Genomic DNA, 23,959 nt, shown 5'->3' on the forward strand with positions numbered 1-23,959 from the left:
ATACGTGTTCGTCTCATGCATCCGAGCATTTTCCCCGTTGTCCGTTTTGCAATCCGGCGCTCCTATGTCCTCCGGCGTTCCCCTTTTGTCTCTCATTGTGAGCGGGTGTTAAACGTTCTCGGAATGGACCGAGGCTTGCCAAGCGGCCTTGGTATAGCACCGGTAGACCGCCTGTCAAGTTTCGTGACATTTGGAGGTCGTTTGGTACTCCAACGGTTAACCGCGTAGCCCGAAACCCCCCTTTCTCTTTGCAGCCCAACACCCTTCCAAACTGGCCCAAAACCCATCCAAACCCCCTCCATGCTCTCCGCCGTTCGATCACGATCGCGTGGCCGAAAACCGCTCCTCATTTGGACACTCCTAGCTCCCTCTACCTATATATATGTGCATCTCTCCCAAAAATCCCGCAGTCCAAACCCTAGCCATCTTCCTCCTCCCGCAGCCGGACATGTCCGTCCCGCCGCCGGACGTGTCCACCACCTCCAGCCACCTCACCCCGGCGAATCAGCCGCCGCCACATCATCGCGCCGCCACTCCCGGCCAACCGGAGCGCGCCAAGTCAGCCCGCCGCGGGTTCCCTGCACCTCCTAGCCGCACGGCCCGCCCAGGCCCGCGTGGAGCCCGCCGAGCCCATCTGGGCCCGGATCGCGCCACCCACGCCCCTCTGCGCCAGCCTCCTGCTTCGCTCCCAAGCTCCAGGAGGAGCTCCTCGCCGCCCCACCGCGCCGGCCGGCGAGCGCGCTGCTGGGCCTTGCCGGAGCAAGGTCGTGTCGTCCCGCCTCCTTCTCCTTCCCTCCTCTGCTCTTCCTCTCACCTAGCCGCTCCTCATGCTCCCTGTAGGAGCTCCACGACAGCCATGGCGCCCGAAGGCCGCTGCCCTGCCTCTGCTCGTCGCCGTCCATCCGGACTCCTAGGACCCCTTCCGCCACCGGATCCGGAGGCCCCATTCCCGGATCCACCCATTCCCGGCCTTCCCGACGCCCACCGGAGTCCCACGCCCGCCCACCATGGCCGTTGACTTCCACCGGAGGCGTCCTGTACGAGGAATGGAACTCCCCCGATCTGGATCCCCTTTTCGCGCTGGGTAAATTCCACTAAGTCCTTTTCTATGTAACATTTTCATGCCCTGTTTGACCTTCCATATCTCCTAGGATATTGCTCCGTTTTGGGCGTGTAGCTTATTAAATTGTTCGTATCAACAAGTACTTCATTTCATTCTATTGCATCATGTTCATTTGAGATCATCTTGATGCCTCAATCATTGTTGCAAGAGTGCTTCATAATGTTGGCTGTTGTCTGTTAACATAACTTGCTCATTTGTCATTTTTGCCATGATTGATGTGTGCATCCTATGAGGTTGATGTCTACATGTGTTTTGGACTATGCCATGCCATCTTTATAGTGGTGTATGACATGTATTTTTGTGATCAATGTGGTGACTATCACAAGCATGTAAACTAGGCTTCGTGATGTTGCTGATTTTAGTCCCTGTTCTGCTGTTATTTTGATGCCATGTAAACATGATGCTACAGAGAGATCCATGCTTATTTTGAAATACTTCAGTAAGGGTGTTTTGAACACATGGGTATTTTATATCCATTCATGCCCCTGTTTGCAATTATGGAGTAGTCTAGCATGTCATTTTCGTGCTCTACTTTTGCTACAAAATGTTTCCTGGCAGATTGTTTACATGTTATTCAATTTTGCCAAGGATGTTGTATTTGATCCTTGCATGCTATGAACTTGTTCTTGCCTTGATTTGTTTCATAAACATGTCTTATTGCTGATGCTATGCTTATCTTGTCATGCAATGACTTGTTGTGAGTGAATCGAGCTTGTTAAGTAGTGTACTTGCTGTTACTGTTTTGCTAGGCTGAATCTGTTATTTCGTGATGCTATGTAAACCTGCTGCTACAAATCATTCTATGCATAATCTGGAGATGTTCACTAAGGGTGTTTTGGTCTGCATGTTATGCTCTATCCATCCATGCCCTTGGTTGCAATTATGGCTTGCTGTAGATTGTTGTAATCTTGCTCCAAAGTTGCTATATAATGTTGCTGTCAGCCTATTAACATTAAGTTCAGTTGTTGCCATGATTGTTGCTAGTGATCCATGCACCCTATGAACTTGCTATTGCCATGCTTAGCTTCATAAACATGCCTTCTTACTGTTGGTTGCCTTGCCACGCCATTTATTGCTCTGTGGTGAGTGGTACAAGCTCACCAACATGCCTACTTATTGTTGTTCCTACCATGTATGAATCTGTAATATAACTTGCTATGTTTACATGGGTGCCATCATATTTTCTGTTCCCTTTTGGCTTATGGTCAGTAAAGGAATTTTTTCTATGCATTTAGTAGATTCATGCAATGCCTTTGTTTGCCATGATAAGTTCTTGTAACATGTTGTTTGATAGCTCTAAACATTGCAACCTGACGTTATTTTCTGCAAAGTCTGAACTGTTATTATTTGCAATCTTGCCATGTGTGTTTGAGCATGTTCTAGTGATTTCTAGAGATAGCTCAGTGTTCATGTTTTGTTATGCTTTACCTGTACATCATGTCCATGCCATTTTTATCATGTTAGGATGTTGTAGCATGTTGTTTTGATGCTTGCAATATGCCTAGTTGCTGTTTTGGACAGCTTGTCCTTTAAACTTGTTTCATGTGTGTGTGTTGAACCGTTGCTCCGTTTTGAGTGTGCTCAATATGAAACTTGCTTATAATTGCATGTAGTTTCATATTATCATGTTGCATCCATGTTTTGAGGTGTTTGCTTGATGTTTGGGTGCATTTTGCATCAATGCCATGTTTAACTTGTTTTGCTCATATCTTCTAGGCCGTAGCTCCGAACTAAATGAACTTTATATGTAACTTGACTAGAATCTCGTGTAGATCATCTTGGTGCATCTTAACTTGTTGTTTAACAACTTGAACATAGGGTTTATTCAGATCTGTACCATTTTCGAAATATGCATATGAGGACTTACCGGAATTGTTATATGTTGCTTCCGGCCTCATTTAAACTTGCTTTGATGTGTTGCTCTTCTTTGCATCATCCCTTGCCATGAGTAGCTTCATGTAGCCTTGTCATGCATCATGCTTGGTTGTGCATCATGCCTTGTTCATGTGTGGTGTGTTTACCATGTTGTGTGCTTCTTCTCGATAGTTCCCGTTTCGTTGCGATCGTGAGGACTCGTTCGTCTACGCTTGGTTCGGCTTCATCCGTTCGTCTTCCTTATGGACTCGTTCTTCTTCCTTGCGGGATTTCAGGCAAGATGACCGCTACCCTGGATCTCACTACTATCATTGCTATGCTAGTTGCTTCGTTCTATCGCTATGCTGCGTTACCTATCTTTTGCTCATCAAGCCTCCCAAATTGCCATGAACCTCTAACCTTTGACACCTTTCCCAGCAAACCGTTACTTGGCTATGTTACCGCTTTGCTCAGCCCCTCTTATAGCGTTGCTAGTTGCAGGTGAAGTTGAAGATTGCTCCATGACGGTCAGGATTATGTTGGGATATCACAATATCTCTTATTTAATTAATGCATCTATATATTTGGTAAAGGGTGGAAGACTCGGCCTTATGCCTGGTGTTTTGTTCCACCCTTGCCGCCCTAGTTTCCGTCATACTGGTGTTATGTTCCCGGATTTTGCATTCCTTACGCGGTTGGGTGATTTATGGGACCCCCTTGACAGTTTGCTTTGAATAAAACTCCTCCAGCAAGGCCCAACCTTGGTTTTACCATTTGCCTCACCACCACCTATACCTTTCCCTTGGGTCGGCCAACCCGAGGGTCATCTTTATTTTAGCCCCCCCGGGCCAGTGCTTGTCTAAGTGTTGGTCCGAACTGAGCTGCCTGCGGGGCCACCTCGGGGCAACTTGAGGGTTGGTTTTACTTGTAGCTAGTCGCATCCGGTGTTGCCCTAAGAACGAGATATGTGTAGCTCCTATCGGGATTTGTCGGTGCATCGGGCGGCTTTGCTGGTCTTGTTTTACCATTGTCGTAATGTCTTGTAAACCAGGATTCTGAGTCTGATCGGGTCTTTCTGGGAGAAGGTATATCCTTCGTTGATCGCGAGAGCTTATCATGGGCTAAGTTGGGACACCCCTGCAGGGTATAATCTTTCGAAAGCCGTGCCTGCGGTTATAGGCAGATGGGAATTTGTTAATGTCCGGTTTTAGATAACTTGACACCAGATCCGAATTAAAACACGTCAACCATGTGTGTAGCCGTGATGGTCTCTTTTCGGCGGAGTCCGGGAAGTGAACACGGTTTTTGGGTTATGTTTGACGTAAGTAGGAGTTCAGGATCACTTCTTGATCATTGCTAGCTTCACGACCGTTCCGCTTGTTCTCTTCTCGCTCTTATTTGCGTATGTTAGCCACCATATATGCTTAGTCACTACTGCAACCTCACCACTTTACCCCTTCCTTTCCCTTTAAGCTTTGCTAGTCTTGATACCCATGGTAATGGGATTGCCGAGTCCTCGTGGCTCACAGATTACTACAACAACAGTTGCAGGTACAGGTTATGCGATGATCATGACGCGAGAGCGATGTTTGCTTGTTTGGAGTTCTTCTTCTGCTTCTTCTTCGATCAGGGGATAGGTTCCAGGTCGGCAGCCTGGGATAGCAGGGTGGATGCCGTTTGAGTTTCTGTTTGTGTTTTATCCGTAGTCGGATGTTGCTCTTATGTATTGTGATGTTGTATTCGTGTGGCATTGTATGCCTTTTGTATGTATCCCCATCTATTATGTAATGTTGATGTAATGATATCCACCTTGCAAAAGCGTTTCAATATGCGGGTCTATCCTTGGTGGGACCTTCGAGTTCCTTTTGGATAGGGTCGCATATTGGGCGTGACAGCAGTATTAGGCGAATGAGCATGACTGGGATCACGTTGACGAGCTTGATGTTCTTGTCCTTCGTGCCCTTGATGCAACTGATGAGTCCAGTCAGCTCTGCAGATTCGCTCCATAACAGGCCCTTATGTTCCCAGGAGGTGAGCCGCATAGGGGTTCCAGATCGGAACTCGGGGGCCGGCGCCCAATTGGCGTCACGTGGCTCGGTGATGTAGAACCACCCTGATTGCCACCCCTTCACGGTTTCCGCAAAGGAGACTTTAGGCCAGGTGACATTAGGCATTTTTCCCACCATGGCTCCTCCTCACTCCGCTTGCTGGCCGCTCACAATCTTCGGCTTCACGCAGAAGGTTTGGAGCCACAAGCCGAAATGAGGCTTGATGCGGAGGAAAGCCTCGCACACGACGATGAACACCGAGATGTTGAGGAAGAAGTTCGGAGGTAGATCATGAAAGTCTAGCCCGTAGTAGAACATAAACCCGCGGACGAAGGGGTGGAGTGAAAACCCCAGTCCACGGACGAAGTGGGAAAGGAACACGACCCTCTCGTGGGGTCTTGGAGTTGGAATGAACTTCCCTTCGTCTAGTAGCCGGTGCGCTATGTCTGCGGGCGGGTATCTGGCCGCTCGGAGATTCGCGATCTTCTTCTCCGTTGTGGTGGAAGCCACCCACTTGCCTCCTGCTCCGGACATGACTAACTGTGCGGAGAAGACCTGGACTAGGGCACTGGAGCTCGAGGGGGCAAGAGTATGCGAGGGGAGGAAGAAGGCATGGGTAAAAATGAGGAACTCTTATCCCTTTATAGAGGCGACGAAAGCGGTGCGCCTCCCCACTAGCCTGTTGAGAATCGCTTACTTCCCAAGCGCCACAATTGATGGAATGGGGGGATTACCCATAGCCGTATTGATGAGAACCCCGCGATAAGGGGACATGATCTCTGCTTTGACAGGACGTGTCAAGGAAACCGCCTCGCAATACGCGCTGTGGCTGGTTGTGAAAAAACAGTTCGAGTAATGACCTGGCCCTAATGGCATGTCACGTCGTCTAAAGGTTGTCAGCTGGAGTATCATTCTCTCTATGGTGGTATGTGAAGATCATTTTGCAGATCCGGACACGGTCTACGTGTTCAATGGTAACCTTGGAGTATTCGGAAGGAGGAACCCGCCTTGCAATGCCGAAGACAAGACTGCGCGCCGGACTCATCGTCATTGAAGCCTGGTTTAGGGGCTACTAAGGGAGTCCTGGATAAGGGGGTAACCGGACAGACGGACTATATACATCGTCCAGACTATAGAAGCATCAAGATACAAGACTCAAGACTTTGGTTCGTGTCCGGATGGGACTCTCCTTTGCGTGGAAGACAAGCTTGGCAATCCGGATATTATGTTTCCTTCTTTGTAAACCAACTCCATGTAAACCCTAGCTCTCCTGTGTCTATATAAACCGGAGAGCATGGTCCTTAGAAGGCCGATCACAATTACAATCATACCATCATAGGCTAGCTCTTAGGGTTTTAGCCTCTATGATCTCATGGTAGATCTACTCTTGTATTCCACATATCTTCAATATTAATCAAGCAGGAAGTAGGGTTTTACCTCCATCGAGAGGGCCCGAACCTGGGTAAACATTGTGTCCCTCGCTTCCTGTTACCATCAGCCTAAGATGCACAGATCGGGACCCCCTACCCGAGATCCGCCGGTTTTGACACCGACAGTGTCCTTCAGGATAAAGTGGTTCCTGGGTCATTCTACCTCCTCTAGTCATTACTCTAACAACATGATCCTTCATATTGTTATTCATTTCATCGAGCAATTCTCTTTGCAAAGCAACTTGTTCTAGTTGGGTTTGAACCATAGAGGCATGTTTTCCTACACCTCTAACATCATTAGTGATTCTAAACAATAAGTTAATCAAGCGAGCAATCATATCAGAGTTGTATTTCAATTGTTTCATAACATTCTCATTGAAGTGATCTTGTTTTCTAATGTAGTTATCGAACTCATAAAGGCATTGGCTAGGATGCATATTGTAAGGGATGTCACTTTTCATCAAATTTCATTAAAGAGTTTACCTCTACCAACTTTGGTGGTGGCGTATCAAGTCCATGTATTTCTTCAATAGGTGGTAAATTTTTAATGTCCTCTGCTTTAATACCTTTTTCCTTCATACTTTTCTTTACCTCTTGCATATCTTCAGGACTGAGATATAAGATACCCCTCTTCTTCAGAGTAGGTTTAGGCGGAGGTTCAGGAAGAGTCCAATCGTCATAATTTTTCAATATGTTATTCAATAATTCCTCAGCTTACTCAATAGTTCGTTTCATGAAAACACAACCAGCACAACTATCTAGGAAATCCCTAGAAGCACAGGTTAGTCCATTATAGAAGATATCAAGTATTTCATTTTTCTTAAGCGGATGATCAGGAAAAGCATTAAGCAATTGGAGAAGCCTCCCCCAAGCTTGTGGGAGACTCTCTTCTTCAATTTTCAACGCTAAATATTTCCTGTAAGGCAGCTTGTTTCTTATGAGCAGGAAAATATTTTTCAAAGAAGTAGTAAATCATATCCTGGGGACAATGCACACAACATAGGCAAGAGTATTGTACGATATCTCAGCATCACCCTTTAATGAGAACGGAAATAATTTGAGGTATCATAGTAGCGAATTTTCTCATCATGAGCAAATAGGGTGGCTATATCATTTAATTTAGTAAGGTGTGACACAACAGTTTTAGTTTCATAGCCATGGAAAGGATCAGATTCAACCAATGTAATTAACTCTAGGTCAACAAAGAATTCATAATCCTTATCAGTAACAAAGATAGGTGAAGTAGCAATCTTATATCACATTTCATTCTAGCATTCAAAGATTTTTCTTTCAGTTTGCATAATAATTTCTTAAGATCATCTCTATCATGTCAATCAAGAAAATCTCTAGCTACCTCCTCATCCATAACATAACCCTCAGGTACCTTAGGAAATTCATATCTACGAGAGCTAGGTCTAATAGGTATTTCAAGATTTTCAGTTTCAAGTAGTTCATCAGTTTCAGCATTCTCAATATCTTTACCTCTGGCAACTTGTTCATCAAGAAATTCACCTAGTGGCACATTATCATTAAGCAATGTACTAGCATTATCATAAGCATTATCCATAGAAGAAGTAGCATCATCAATAACTTGTGACATATCAAGATTAATAGCATGTGGTGGTGGTGCAAGTTTACTCAAAACAGAAGGTGAATCAAGTGCAGAGTGTGATGGCAGTTCCTTACCTCACCTCGTCCTAGAGGGAACGATCTTGGTTTTGGTATCCTTCATATTCTTCATGGTGTTAAATAAATAATAATCCCAAGTGACTCAAAAAATATAGCTATGCTCCCCAGCAACAGCGTCAGAAAAAGGACTTGATAACCCACAAGTATAGGTTATCGCAACAGTTTTTGAGGGTAGAGTATTCAATTCAAATTTATAGGTTCGACACATGGGGAGCCAAAGAATATTTCCAAGTATTAGTAGTTGAGTTGTCAATTCAAGCACACCTGGAGATTAAATATCTGCAGCAATATGATCTGTAGCACAGTAGTATGATAGTTTTGATAGTAGTGGCAGCAACAATAGTAATGGTAACAGTGCTAGCAATGATTTTGTAGAAAGTGTAACAGTAAGAGCAGCAGTAGTAACTTAGCAAGAACAATATGTGAAAAAATTCGTAGGCATTGGATTGGTGGATTGGTTGGATGATATTCATCATATAACAGTCATAACCTATGGCGATACAGAACTAGCTCCAGTTCATAAATATAATGTAGGCATGTATTCCGAAATAGTCATACATGCTTCTGGAAAGAAATTGCATGACATATTTTGTCCTACCCTCCCATGGCAGCAGGGTCCATAAGGAAACTAAGGGATATTAAGGCCTCCTTCTAATAGATAACCCGAACAAAGCATTAACACATGGTGAATACATGAACTACTCAAACTACGGTCATCACCGGAAAGTATCCTGATTATTTTCACCCCGGGGTGTACGGATCATAACACGTAATAGGTGAATATGACTTGCAAAATCGGATCTAGAACATGGATATAATGGTGAAAACATAAATGGTTCAGATCTGAAATCATGGCACTCGGGCCCTAGTGACAAGCATTAAGCATGGCAAAGTCATAACAACATCAATCTCAGAACATAGTGGATACTAGGGATCAAGCCCTAACAAAACTAACTCGATTACATCATGAATATCATCCAACTCCTCACCGACCAGCGAGCCTACGAAGGAATTACTCACTCCTGGTGGGGAGCATCATGGAATTGGCGATGAAGGAGGGTTGGTGATGACGAAGATCAGAGATCCCCCTCCCCGGAGCCCTGAACGAACTCCAGATCGGGCCTCCCGATGAAGAATAGGAGGTGGCAGCGGCTCCGTATCGTGAAACACGATAAAACTTCCTCCTTGATTTTCTCTCCAAATATGGGTATTTAAGGAGTTGGAATTAGGGTCTGTGGGGCCACCAGGTGGGCACAACCCACCTGGGCGCGCCTGGAGGGGGTGGCGCGCCCTGGTGGATTGTGCTCAACCAGGGCCCCCCTCCTATGGTTCTTGGCTCCAGTATTTTTAATTTATTATGAAATAATTCTCCAAAAAGTTTCGTTCCATTCCGAGAACTTTTATTTCTACACAAAAACAACACCATGGTAGTTCTGGTGAAAATAGTGTCATTCAGGGTTAGTTTCATTCAAATCGTGTGTGACAGCTTGGATTTTTGCCTTCTCTCTTATTACCGGACTTGCCTTCTCTCTCTTTCCGGACTTGGTTCTTATCGTGGTTTTTCCCCTGATTTGATTTGGATTTTTGGATCAATTCTAATGGACTTGTCACTTGGGCATATCCTTGGCTTTCACCAAGTGACCTGTCTACCTTATTCCTCCCACAAATTCGCAAAATAATAAAATGAATATTTTTCCTTGAAGGAAAATATTCATTTTTCTCTCTTAAGTTCATTTCAGAACTTTGTGCTCCAAAGCAACCTCAATTTTTCTTGCTCAGAAAAATCTTAGATAATTCCTAAATATTCTTAGGACCATGGCACATCTTCCCATGCAAAAATATTGCATCACTTTTTGTAATATTTTTTCTGTAGAAAATCTTTTTACTTCTGGACCAGAAATGCACATTGTACAACAAGTGCATTTTCCCCTAAGCTTTTAGCGTTGATCTTTCTTAAGCTTAAACACCCTCCTAAGAAACCCTAAACCCCAGGAGATCATCCCTAATGGCCTTCCAAAAGGTGGCCAAACTTGGTGACCAAGTTTCTGTACAGAAACTTGTCACCTAAGTGGCGTCACTTCTGGTCGACCTGGGCATGAGCCATCAACTCCCCTAGACTAAACACCGCATGGTCGAGAGCGTACACAAGGTTTGGCCGTTCCTTGGCGTCGTCTTGACCATGCTAGCCTGGTGACCGCGCATGGACACAGTGCCTGGCATGCGTCTCGATGCGCTATGGCTGGCGCTTTGCGTTGTGTTTCGCGCGTGTGCGTGCAAGCGCTCGCGTCAGACTGCCGCAATGTGCCACAACCCTCGACCCATCACCCATGACCACTCACTGGCGCTTGCCGATGCCGGAGCCACCGCAACAAGACCGGTCAGGTCACGGCCAAAATGGCACAGTGCACGCGTGTGCTTGTCCCCATCTCAAACCGCCTCATGTGCTCGTCCGCGAGCGTGGGCAAGCGCCGGCGTTGACGTTGCACCCTGTCCCCTCATGTTGGTGCCTCTCGTCGACGTTCGTTGCGTGTCTAGAGCGCTCCGGCGGCCACACATCCCCCCTCTTGCTCTGGCTATATAAAGCCACCCCGACTCAAATCCTGGCCACGCACCGCTCCACACAACCACCACGAACACGTAGAACGACCGTAGTTTGGTCGGGCAGGCCTCTGGCCGTCGCCCCGACCCGAGGAATCCGGCGATCCCCGCAGGCCAGTGATGACGCACAAGTGTGGGGGATCTATCTAGTCCTTTCGATAAGTAAGAGTGTCGAACCCAACAAGGAGCAGAAGGAAATGATAAGCGGTTTTCAGTAAGGTTTTCTCTGCAAGCATTGAAATAATAGGTGATAGATAGTTTTGTGATAAGATAAATAGTAACGAACAAAAAGTAAATAAAGTAAATAAAGTGCAGCAAATTGGCCCAATCCTTTATGTAGCAAAGGATAAGCCTGGACAAATTCTAATAATGAGGAAGGAGCTCCCGAGGACACATTGGGAATTATCGTCAAGCTATTTTTCATCACGTTCGTAAGATTCACGTTCGGTACTTTGATCATTTGATATGTGGGTGGACCGACACTTGGGTACTTCCCTAACTTGGACAAGCATCCCACTTATGATTAACCCCTATTGCAAGCATCCACAACTACAAAAAGTAGTATTAAGGTAAACCTAACCACATCATTAAACATATGGGCCCATATCAACCCCTAACGAAGCAACGCATAAACTAGGGTTTAAGCTTCTGTCACTCTAGCAACCCATCATCTACTTATTACTTCCCTATGCCTTCCTCTAGGCCCAAATAATGGTGAAGTGTCAAGTAGTCGACGTTCACATAACACCACTAGAGAAAGACAACATACATCTCATCAAAATATCGAACGAATACCAAATTCACATGACTGCTAATAGCAAGACTTCACCCATGTCCTCAGGAAAAACGTAACTACTCACAAAGCATATTCATGTTCATAATCAGAGGAGTAATAGTATGCATAAAGGATTTGAACAAATGATCTTCCACCAAGTAAACCAATTAGCATCAACTACGAGGAGTAATCAACACTACTAGCAACCCACAGGTACCAATTTGTGGTTTTGATACAAGATTGGATACAAGAGATGAACTAGGGTTTTGAGAGGAGATGGTGCTGGTGAAGATGTTGATGGAGATTGACCCCCTCCCGATGAGAGGATCGTTGGTGATGATTTCCCCCTCCCGGAGGGAAGTGTCCCCGGCAGAACAGCTCCGCCAGAGTCCTAGATTGATTCCGCCAAGGTTCCGCCTCATGGCGGCGGAGTTTCGCCCCGTAAGCTTGCCCATGATTTTTCCAGGGTAAAAGTGATGATATAGCAGAAGATGGACGTCGGAGGCCCACCAGGGGGCCCAGGAGATAGGGGGCCGCGCCCTATAGGGGGGGCGCCCCCTGTCTCCTGGACTGGGTGTGGGCCCCCTAGCCTATTTCTTTCGCTCATAAATTCTTAATAAATCCAAAAAGTTGTTTCATGGAGTTTCAAGACTTTTGGAGTTGTGCAGAATAGGTTTCCAACGTTTGCTCCTTTTCTAGCCAGAATTCCAGCTGCCGGCATTCCCCCTCTTCATGGTAAACCTTGTAAAATAAGAGAGAATAGCCATAAGTATTGAGATATAATGTGTAATGACATCCCATAATGCAATAAATATTGATATAAAAGCATGATGCAAAATGGACGTATCAACTCCCCCAAGCTTAGACCTCGCTTGTCCTCAAGCGGAAGCCGAAATCGAAAAATATGTCCACATGTTTAGAGATAGAGGTGTCGATAAAAATAAAATACAGACATGAGGGCATCATTAATATTCTAACAATAGTAACATATATAGATTTTGTTATATGATTTCCTATGCTCAAGTAATAAGCAATTCACAATGTCAAGTATGCATAAACTTCATTGGGAACTAACAAACTATAATCTCAGTCACTGAAGCAATTGCAATTTATCGTAACATCAGAAAGAGTCAATAATAGAGCTTTTCAACAAGCTCACATACTCAACTATCTCGAAGTCTCCCATAATTGCTAACACTCACGCAATACTTGTGGTTATAGAGTTTCAACCGGACACTGAGAAAGATAGGGGCTTATTGTGTTGCCTCCTAACGTATTCACCATTAGGTGATGTAAACAATAATAGCCTATGCCAACTTACATCCAATTGGATATGTGTATCATGATCTTTCAAACACGAGGAGCTTGCCAAAGGATAAAATGAAAAAGGGGAAAGGTGAGGATCACCTTGACTCAAGCATAAAGGAAAAAACATAAAGTAAAAGATAGGCCCTTCGCAGAGGGAAGCAGAGGTTGTCATGCGCGTTAAGGGTTGATGCACGAAATCTTAATGCAAAATAACGTCACTTTATATTGCCCCTTGTATGTGGACCTTTATTATGCAATCCGTCGCTTTTATTACTTCCACAACAAGTTCGTACAAAGCTTATTTTCTCTGCACTAATAAGTCATACATATTTAGAGAGCAATTTTTTATTGCTTGCACCGATGACAACTTACTTGAAGGATCTTACTCAATCCATAGGTAGGTATGGTGGACTCTCATGGCAAAACTGGGTTTGAGGATATTTGGAAGCACAAGTAGTATCTCTACTTGGTGCAAGGAATTTGGCTAGCAAGAGGGGGAAAGGCAAGCTCAACATGTTTGGAAGGTCAATGACAATATACTTTAACTGAGATGTCGGAAAACATAAACCATTACGTTGTCTTCCTTGTCCAACATCAACTCTTTTAGCATGTCATACTTAATGAGTGCTTCACAATTATAAAAGATGTCGAAGATAATATATCTATATGTGAACCCCTCTTTTCTTATCGCTTCCTATTAATTGCAACGATGACCAAGGCTACGTTCATCAACTCTCAACAATTTTTATGCCTCATACTTCCTATGTGTGAAGTTATCACTATCCATAAGATCAATATGAACTCTTTTGTTCTTTCTACTTTCTCAAGATCATAGTGTCACGCCCAATATGCGATACTATCCTAAAGAGACTCGAAGGTCCCCCAAGGATAGAACCGCATATTGAAACGCTTTTGCAAGGTGGATATCATTACATCAACATTACATAATAGATGAGGATACATACAAAAGGCATACAAAGCCACACGAATACAACATCATCATACATAAGAGCACCATCCGACTACGGATGAAACACAAACAGAAACTCAAATGACATCCACCCTGCTAGCCGAGGCTTCCGACCTGGAACCTATCCCCAGATCGAAGAAGAAGCAGAAGAAGAACTCCAAAACAAATAAACATCGCTCTCGCGTCATGATCATCGCACAACCTGTACCTGCAACTATTGTTGTAGTAATCTGTGAGCCACGAGGACTCAGCAATCCCATTACCATGGGTATCAAGACTAGCAAAGCTTAAAGGGTAAGGAAGGGGTAAAGTGGCGAGGTTGCAGCAGCGACTAAGCATGATATGGTGGCTAACATACGCAAATAAGAGCGAGAAGAGAGCAAACGGAACGGTCGTGAAGCTAGCAATGATGAAGAAGTGATCCTGAACTCCTACTTACGTCAAACATAACCATAAACCGTGTTCACTTCCCGGACTCCGCCAAAAAGAGACCATCACGGCTACAGACGCGGTTGATGCGTTTTAATTCGTATCTGGTGTCAAGTTATCTACAACCGGACATTAACAAATTCCCATCTGCCACATAACCGCGGGCACGGCTCTCAAAAGTTTATACCCTGCAGGGGTGTCCCAACTTAGCCCATGATAAGCTCTCGCGATCAACAAAGGATATACCTTCTCCCATGAAGATCCGATCAGACTCGGAATCCCGGTTTACATGACATTTCGACAATGGTAAAACAAGACCAGCAAAGCCGCCCGATGTGTCGACAAATCCCGATAGGAGCTGCACATATCTCGTTCTCAGGGCAACACCGGATGAGACTAGCTACGAGTAAAACCAGACTTCGAGTTTCCCCGAGGTGGCCCCGTAGGCAACTCAGTTCGGACCAACACTCGAAGGAGCACTGGCCCGGGGGGGGGGGCTTAAATAAAGATGACCCTTGGGCTCCGGAAACCCAAGGGAAAAAGGGCTAGGTGAGGCAAATGGTAAAACCAAGGTTGGGCCTTGCTGGAGGAGTTTTATTCAAAGCGAACTGTCAAGGGGGTCCCATAAATCACCTAACCGCGTAAGGAACGCAAAATCCGGGAACATAACACTGGTATGACGGAAACTAGGGTGGCAAGAGTGGAACAAAACACCAGGCATAAGGCCGAGTCTTCCACCCTTTACCAAGTATATAGATGCATTAATTAAATAAGAGATATTGTGATATCCCAAACATAATCCTGTCCACCATGGAGCAATTTTCAACTTCACCTGCAACTAACAACGCTATAAGAGGGGCTGAGCACAAGCGGTAACATAGCCAAGCAATGGTTTGCTAGGAAGGGTGAAAAAGGTTAGAGGCTGACATGGCAAATTGGGAGGCTTGAGCAACAAGAGATAGGTAGCGCGGCAAAGCGGTAGAACGAAGCAACTAGCATAGCAATGATAGTAGTGAGATCCAGGGTAGCGGTCATCTTGCCTGAAATCCCGCAAGGAGGAAGAACGAGTCCATGAAGAAGGTGAAGCCACGAAGACGAACCAAGCGTAGATGAACGAATCCTCACGATCGCAACGAAACGGGAACTATCGAGAAGAAGCACACAACATGGTAAACACACCACACATAGACAAGACATGACGCTCAACCAAGCATGATGCATGACAAAGTCTACATAAAGCTACTCATGGCAAGATATGATGCATACAAGAACAACATATCAAAGCAAGTTTAAATGAGGCCGAAAACAACATATAACATGCAATTTTCGAAATAGGTCCAGATCTGAATAAACCTTATGTTCAAGTTGTTAAACAGCAAGTTAAGATGCACAAAGATGATCTACACGAAATTCTAGTCAAGTTACATATAAAGTTCATTTAGTTTGGAGCTTCGGCCTAGAAGATATGAGCAAAACAAGTTAAACATGGCATTGATGCAAAATGCACTCAAACATCAAGCAAACACCTCAAAACAAGGATGCAACATGATAATATGAAACTACATGCAAAATCAAGCAAGTTTCATATAGAGCACACTCAAAACGGAGCAACGGTTCAACACATACACTCTAGACAAGATATGACAACAATCTGTCCAAAACAGCAACTAGGCATATTGCAAGCATCAAAACAACATGCTACAGCACCCCAACATGAGAACAAAAGACATGGACATGATTTAAAGGTAAAGCATAACAAAACATGAACACTGAGCTATCTCCAGAAATCACTAGAACATGCTCCAAAACACATGACAAGATTGCAAATAATAACAGTTTCAGACTTTGCAGAAATAACAACAAGTTGCAATGTTTAGAGCTATCAAACAACATGTTACAGGAACTTAACATGGCAAACAAAGGCATGACATCAACCTACTAATTGCATAGAACAAAAGTCCCTTATTGACCATGAGCCAAAAAGGATCAGAAGATATGATGGCACCCATGTAAGCATAGCAAGTTTCATTAACAGATTCAGCAAACAGGGCATGGCAGGAACAACGATAAGTAGGCATGTTGGTGATCTTGTACCACTCACCACAGAGCAATACATGGCATGACAAGGCAACCAGCAGCAACAAGACATATTTATGAAGCTAAGAATGGAAAGAACAAGTTCATAGGATACATGGATCACTAGCAAAGCTCATGGCAAAACTGAACTTCATGTTAACTGGCTGACAACAACATTATTTAGCAATTTGAGAGCAAGATTACAACAATCTACAGCAGGCTATAAATGCAACCAAGGGCACGAATGGATAGAGCATGACATGTGTAACAAAACATCCTTTGTGAACATCTCCAGATTATGCATAGAATGACTTGTAGCAGCAGGTTTACATGGCAACAAAATATAACAGAAACAGCCTAGCAAAACAGCAACAGCAAGTACCCTACTTAACAAGCTCGATGCACTCACTACAGACTCACAAAAATATATGGATGGCGCCACTGTAAAGATGGCATGATGTAGTTCAAAACACATGTAGAGCTCATGCTCATAGGATGCACACATCAAATGCAACAAAAATGACAAATCACAAAGTTATAACAGTTTCAGCAGATTAACATCATATAGCACTCTTGCAACGATAATTCAGACATCAAGATGATCTCAAAAAAGCATGGCACAATGGAACCAAATGTAGAGTATCTCTTGACGAACATTTTGACGTATTATGCACACAAAACGGAGCAGTATGCAGCAAGTTATGATGCAATGAACCGGGGACCAAAATGCAAATATTTTAAGGACTTAGGCAAAATCGGGGTCAACCTTCGTGGATCTGGATCTCGCACGGTTTTCGAAGATGGACAGAGTAGTCGCCGGAGCTCGCGAGGGGAGGCGGCCGGAGTCGAGGGAGGTGGCCGGAGTGGGGGCGGGGCGCCGGATCCGGGGCCGGCGAGGTCCAGGGTGGCGGCGGAGCGTGACCGGAGGCAAGCGGCCTCGGGCGCGGCGAGGTTGGGCGACCGGCAGCGGAGGCGGCCGGTGATGACGCGGAGGCGCAGCGAGGTCTGGATCCGGGCGGCGGCGAGCTCGGCTGGAGCTGCACCGGCTGGCGAGGAACCGTGGCGGGACGGCGGCCGGTCGGCGGCGAGCGGGCACGGGAGGCGCGGGGCGGACGGGCGGCACCGGCGAGGCGGCGAGGAGGCACGCCGGAGGGCGAGGGCGGCGGGCAGCACGGGTGGGCGGCGGCAGGCGCGGTGCGGGCCGCGGGGCCCCCGCACGGGCCGAGCGGGCCGGCGGCGGCGCGCGGTGGCCGGTGCCACGAGGCGAGGCAGGATTGGCCGGGGGCGACGGGCGGACATGTCCGGCTGCGGCCGGACGTGTCCGGTGGCGGCGGGGAGGATTAGGCTAGGGTTAGGGTAGGATTCATCCGCGAAAATTGAGGGGAAGGGCCTATTTATAGATTCTGGAAGCTAGGAGAGTCCAAATGAGGTGCGGTTTTCGGCCACGCGATCATGATCGAACGACCGAGAGCATCGAGGGGGTTTGGATGGGTTTTGGGCCACTTTGGAGGGGTGTTGGGCTGCAACACAAAGAGGGCTTTTACGGTTACCCGGTTAACCGTAGGAGTATCAAACGACCTCCAAATGGCACGAAACTTGACAGGCGGTCTATCGGTGCTATACCAAGGCCGCTTGGCAAACCTCGAGCCATTCCGAGAAAGTTTAACACCAGCACACGAAAAGAGGCAAAAGGGGGCGTCGGGGAACATAGGAGTGTCGGATTGCAAAACGGACAACGGGGAAAATGCTCGGATGCATGAGACGAACACGTATGCGATGCAATGCACATGATGACATGATAAAATGCAACACGCAAGCAAATGACATGGCAATGACGACCAATAACTGGCAGACACCTGGCGCATCTAATCCGGGGCGTTACAACACTCCTCCACTAACAAGAGATCTCGTCCCGAGATCTTAGGACCGGGACAGAAGGGAAAAAGGGATGAGGTGAAACAAGAACTCAAGAGAAGAAGCAAGAATCGAGAGCACTCGAGAAGAAGAGAGGAACGAGGAGAATGATGAGAATCAAATGCTCATGGAAACAAGATAGACTCTAAAACCACTCCGGTTAGAATGCGATAAGAAACGAATAAGACTGAAAGGATTTAGGCAGCACTCCGGCTGAAACATGGAGGAATAGAACACGAGCTTGAGAGGATGGAATGATACTTGATGAGATGAACACGCAAAGCCTCCGGAAGAATTGAAAGAATTGAATGAAAAGAACCTAGAAGGATTGAATGGAGTTCTTGAGAAAATCAACAACGAAAAGAATAAACTTGTTGTGGACTTATCAAAATCAACTCAAAACTTGAGGTGAAATTATACCACAACCAGTGTCTGAATAGCTGAGAAGAACGAAGAAATGCAAAACTCCACTTCAAAAGAAAATGGAGAATTATTTGCACCTCGAGAAGCAAGAAGAAGGATACTTGAGCTCCTTCGATTAGAATCTTGATGAACTCTTGAAGAATGAATTAAATCCTGAAGAACCACCATGAAGAACTCCAGTAACGAAAGGATGACGCAATAAAATGAAGGATGAAAGAATAAGATGAGCGTTGCGATGATTTGGATGGAGGTTCCGACGAAATGGTCGAAGAAATTTGAACTCTGGAAAAGAAAAGATGGAAAACACTTGGAACTAGAATTTATTCAACAGGAAAAAACTCCGAAGGAAGGGATTACTCGCTTTGGGGAAATAAGAATAAGATTTATTGTATGCTTATCCTTCATCAAATTTAATTGATGACATGTGGATTCGGCATGCAACGTATTCCTCTTGAAAAGGATTAAGGGGAATATAGCACAAAACTTGAGAAAGTCTTCATGAACCACCGGTAGGATTCGAAAGAATGAATGGATTAAAATGATAATCAAGGGAAAAAAATCTTAAACGAACCACCGTAAGAATTCGGAAATGACTGATGAAGGAGAATGAATCACCGGGAAGAATTAGAAGAACAAATATGGTAGAGGGAATTTAGATGCAAGAGAACGGGAAGAACTCGATCTGATTAAAAAGCACTTGAATGAAGCACCGGATAAATAGAGAACAATAACTGGAATGATGGCCTTCGGTGAAAGAAACGGAAAAACAACTTCTGACATACTCTGGATGGGTAAGAAAAGAATATATGACGATTGGAATAATTCTAGAGGATGACATTAAGCTAGAATCACGAATATTTGAGAGAACGGTCAAGATTTAGAGGAAAGACTCTTCTTCGGTCTTCAAATGACGACGAGAAACAGCACCAAAATTACTGAGATACTCCGGTAGAATGAAAAGCAGAGAGATTGAGCCAACAATGAAAAGAATTTGAACGAGATCTTGGAGAAGGCATGTGACTGATGGAATCCATTCTTACATCACACTTTGAAAAGAATTTGGGAATAGCTCCGGAATAATTAGAAGAGTCAGGTAAGATCCCGGGAAAAAGACCTGTGGGTTAGGGCCCACTAAAGAGAAAAGCACCGTTGGAAAGGATTGTTAGATAGATGATGCACCGGAACGATTGGAATATTTAAATGAGGTGACAACCTTGAATAAATTCAAACACAGACGAATCTCCTGAGATGTCTTGAACACTCCGGAAGGATAAACTGGCGAGAGGCACACGAGCAAGGAGTACACTTGATCCAAGGAAAAGAATGTAATCACTACCGAAAATTAGAATTGAATCCACCGGAGAAGAAAAAGAGATGATGAATGTCAAATGAGACGAGAATTCACCGGTTGAAACAATTGAGGGGAGACTGAAAAGGCTTTGCACGAATGAAATTGATGCTCGAAACAGACTCAGGCTCCGAGAAGAAGAGGGTGGGAGGGCGGGAAAAACAAAGGAAACTTGGAAGGGGAAAAACGACGAATAACTTGAAGAGAAGACACCGGTTGAAATAATTGAGGAAAGAAAGCAAATACTTTGCACGAGTAGGATGGATACTCGATTACGGACTCCGGTTCCGAGATGAAAAAGGGTGGGTGGGTGGGAATAGAAAACAACTAAGGATTGAACTTGGCAAAGATGAAGAGGCTTGAGTCAACTTGACGAGAAATGCACCGGATGAAAAGAGCTGAGAACCCACGATCGGAAAACCAACTGCATGATCCTAAAGAAAAATTTGAAGGGAAGAGGAGTAGTTCAAAACACCTACGTCAAGATTTCTCACCAGAGCAACGAAGAGGCTAAGGAGTAAAAAGAATTCCTACTCTCCGATATAACTAGACTCCAAAAAAGTTTTCTTCTAGACTCGACAACGACCAAACTACACGATCAATCAAGGGGGATCCTAAGGTCGATCGAGGCTCTGATACCAACTTGCCACGCCCAATATGCGATACTATCCTAAAGAGACTCCAAGGTCCCCCCAAGGATAGAACCGCATATTGAAACGCTTTTGCAAGGTGGATATCATTACATCGACATTACATAATAGATGGGGATACATACAAAAGGCATACAAAGCCACACGAATACAACATCATCATACATAAGAGCACCATCCGACTACGGATGAAACACAAACAGAAACTCAAATGACATCCACCCTGCTAGCCCAGGCTGCCGACCTGGAACCTATCCCCTGATCGACGAAGAAGCAGAAGAAGAATTCCAAAACAAATAAACATCGCTCTCGTGTCATGATCATCGCATAACCTGTACCTGCAACTGCTGTTGTAGTAATCTGTGAGCCACGAGGACTCGGCAATCCCATTACCATGGGTATCAAGACTAGCAAAGCTTAAAGGGTAAGGAAGGGGTAAAGTGGCGAGGTTGCAGCAGCGACTAAGCATGATACAGTGGCTAACATACGCAAATAAGAGCGAGAAGAGAGCAAACGGAATGGTCGTGAAGCTAGCAATGATCAAGAAGTGATCCTGAACTCCTACTTACGTCAAACATAACCCAAAACCGTGTTCACTTCCTGGACTCCGCCGAAAAGAGACCATCACGGCTACACACGCGGTTGATGCGTTCTAATTCGTATCTGGTGTCAAGTTATCTACAACCGGACATTAACAAATTCCCATCTGCCACATAACCGCGGGCACGGCTCTCGAAAGTTTATACCCTGCAGGGGTGTCCCAACTTAGCCCATGATAAGCTCTCTTGATCAACGAAGGATATACCTTCTCCCAGGAAGATCCGATCAGACTCGGAATCCCGGTTTACAAGACATTTCGACAATGGTAAAACAAGACCAGCAAAGCCGCCCAATGTGCCGACAAATCCCGATAGGAGCTGCACATATCTTGTTCTCAGGGCAACACCAGATGAGACTAGCTACGAATAAAACCAGACTTCGAGTTTCCCCGAGGTGGCCCCGTAGGCAGCTCAGTTCGGACCAGCACTGGCCCGGGGGGGGGGGGCTAAAATAAAGATGACCCTTGGGCTCCGGAAACCCAAGGGAAAAAGGGCTAGGTGAGGCAAATGGTGAAACCAAGGTTGGGCCTTGCTGGAGGAGTTTTATTCAAAGCAAACTGTCAAGGGGGTCCCATAAATCACCCAACCGCGTAAGGAACGCAAAATCCGGGAACACAACACCGGTATGACGGAAACTAGGGCGGCAAGAGTGGAACAAAACACCAGGCATAAGGCCGAGTCTTCCACCCTTTACCAAGTATATAGATGCATTAATTAAATAAGAGATATTATGATATCCCAAACATAATCCTGTCCACCATGGAGCAATCTTCAACTTCACTTGCAACTAACAATGCTATAAGAGGAGCTGAGTAAAAGCGGTAACATAGCCAAGCAATGGTTTTCTAGGAAGGGTGAAAAAGGTTAGAGGCTGACATGGCAAATTGGGAGGCTTGAGCAACAAGAGATAGGTAGCGCCGCAAAGCGATAGAATGAAGCAACTAGCATAGCAATGATAGTAGTGAGATCCAGGGTAGCGGTCATCTTTCCTGAAATCCCGCAAGGAGGAAGAACGAGTCCATGAAGAAGGTGAAGCCACGAAGACGAACCAAGCGTAGACGAACGAATCCTCACGATCGCAACAAAACGGGAACTATCGAGAAGAAGCACACAACATGGTAAACACACCACACATAGACAAGACATGATGCTCAGCCAAGCATGATGCATGACAAAGGCTACATGAAGCTACTCATGGCAAGAGATGATGCATACAAGAACAACATATCAAAGCAAGTTTAAATGAGGCCGAAAACAACATATAACAATTCCGGTAAGTCCTCATATGCAATTTTTGAAATAGGTCCAGATCTGAATAAACCTTATGTTCAAGTTTTTAAACAGCAACTTAAGATGCACAAAGATGATCTACACGAAATTCTAGTCAAGTTACATATAAAGTTCATTTAGTTCGGAGCTACGGCCTAGAAGATATGAGCAAAACAAGTTAAACATGGCATTGATGCAAAATGCATTCAAAAATCAAGAAAACACCTCAAAACAAGGATGAAACATGATAATATGAAACTATATGCAAAATCAAGCAAGTTTCATATAGAGCACACTCAAAACGGAGCAACGGTTCAACACATACACTCTATACAAGATATGATAACAATCTGTCCAAAACAGCAACTAGGCATATTGCAAGCATCAAAACAACATGCTACAGCACCCCAACATGAGAACAAAAGGCATGGACATGACGTACATGTAAAGCATAACAAAACATGAACACTGAGATATCTCCAGAAATCACTAGAACATGCTCCAAAACACATGGCAAGATTGCAAATAATAACAGTTTCAGACTTTGCAGAAATAACAACAGGTTGCAATATTTAGAGCTATCAAACAACATGTTACAGGAACTTAACATGGAAAACAAAGGCATGGCATGAACCTACTAATTGCATAGAACAAAAGTCCCTTACTAACCATGAGCCAAAAAGGATTAGAAGATATGATGGCACCCATGTAAACATAGCAAGTTTCGTTAACAGATTCAGCAAACAGGGCATGGCAGGAACAACGATAAGTAGGCATGTTGGTGAGCTTGTACCACTCACCACAGAGCAATACATGGCATGACAAGGCAACCAGCAGCAACAAGACATATTTATGAAGCTAAGACTGGCAAGAACAAGTTCATAGGGTACATGGATCACTAGCAAAGCTCATGGCAAAACTGAACATGTTAACAGGCTGACAGCAACATTATTTAGCAATTTGAGAGCAAGATAACAACAAGCTACAACAGGCTATAAATGCAACCATGGGCATGGATGGATAGAGCATGACATGTATAACAAAACGTCCTTAGTGAACATCTCCAGATTATGCATAGAATGACTTGTAGCAGTAGGTTTACATGGCAACAAAATATAACAGAAACAGCCTAGCAAAACAGCAACAGCAAGTACCCTACTTAACAAGCTCGATGCACTCATTACAAGACTGACAAAAATATATGGATGGCACCACTATAAAGATGGCATGATGTAGTTCAAAACACATGTAGAGCTCATGCTCATAGAATGAACACATCAAATGCAACAAAAATGACAAATCACCAAGTTATGACAGTTTCAGCAGATTAACATCATATAGCACTCTTGCAACGATGATTCAGGCATCAAGATGATCTCAAAAAAGCATGGCACAATGGAACAAAATGTAGAGCATCTCCTGTCGAACATTTTAATATATTATGCACACAAAACGG

This window comes from Triticum dicoccoides, chromosome 4B (genome assembly GCF_002162155.2).
Source record: "Triticum dicoccoides isolate Atlit2015 ecotype Zavitan chromosome 4B, WEW_v2.0, whole genome shotgun sequence".
Lineage (NCBI taxonomy): Eukaryota > Viridiplantae > Streptophyta > Magnoliopsida > Poales > Poaceae > Triticum > Triticum dicoccoides.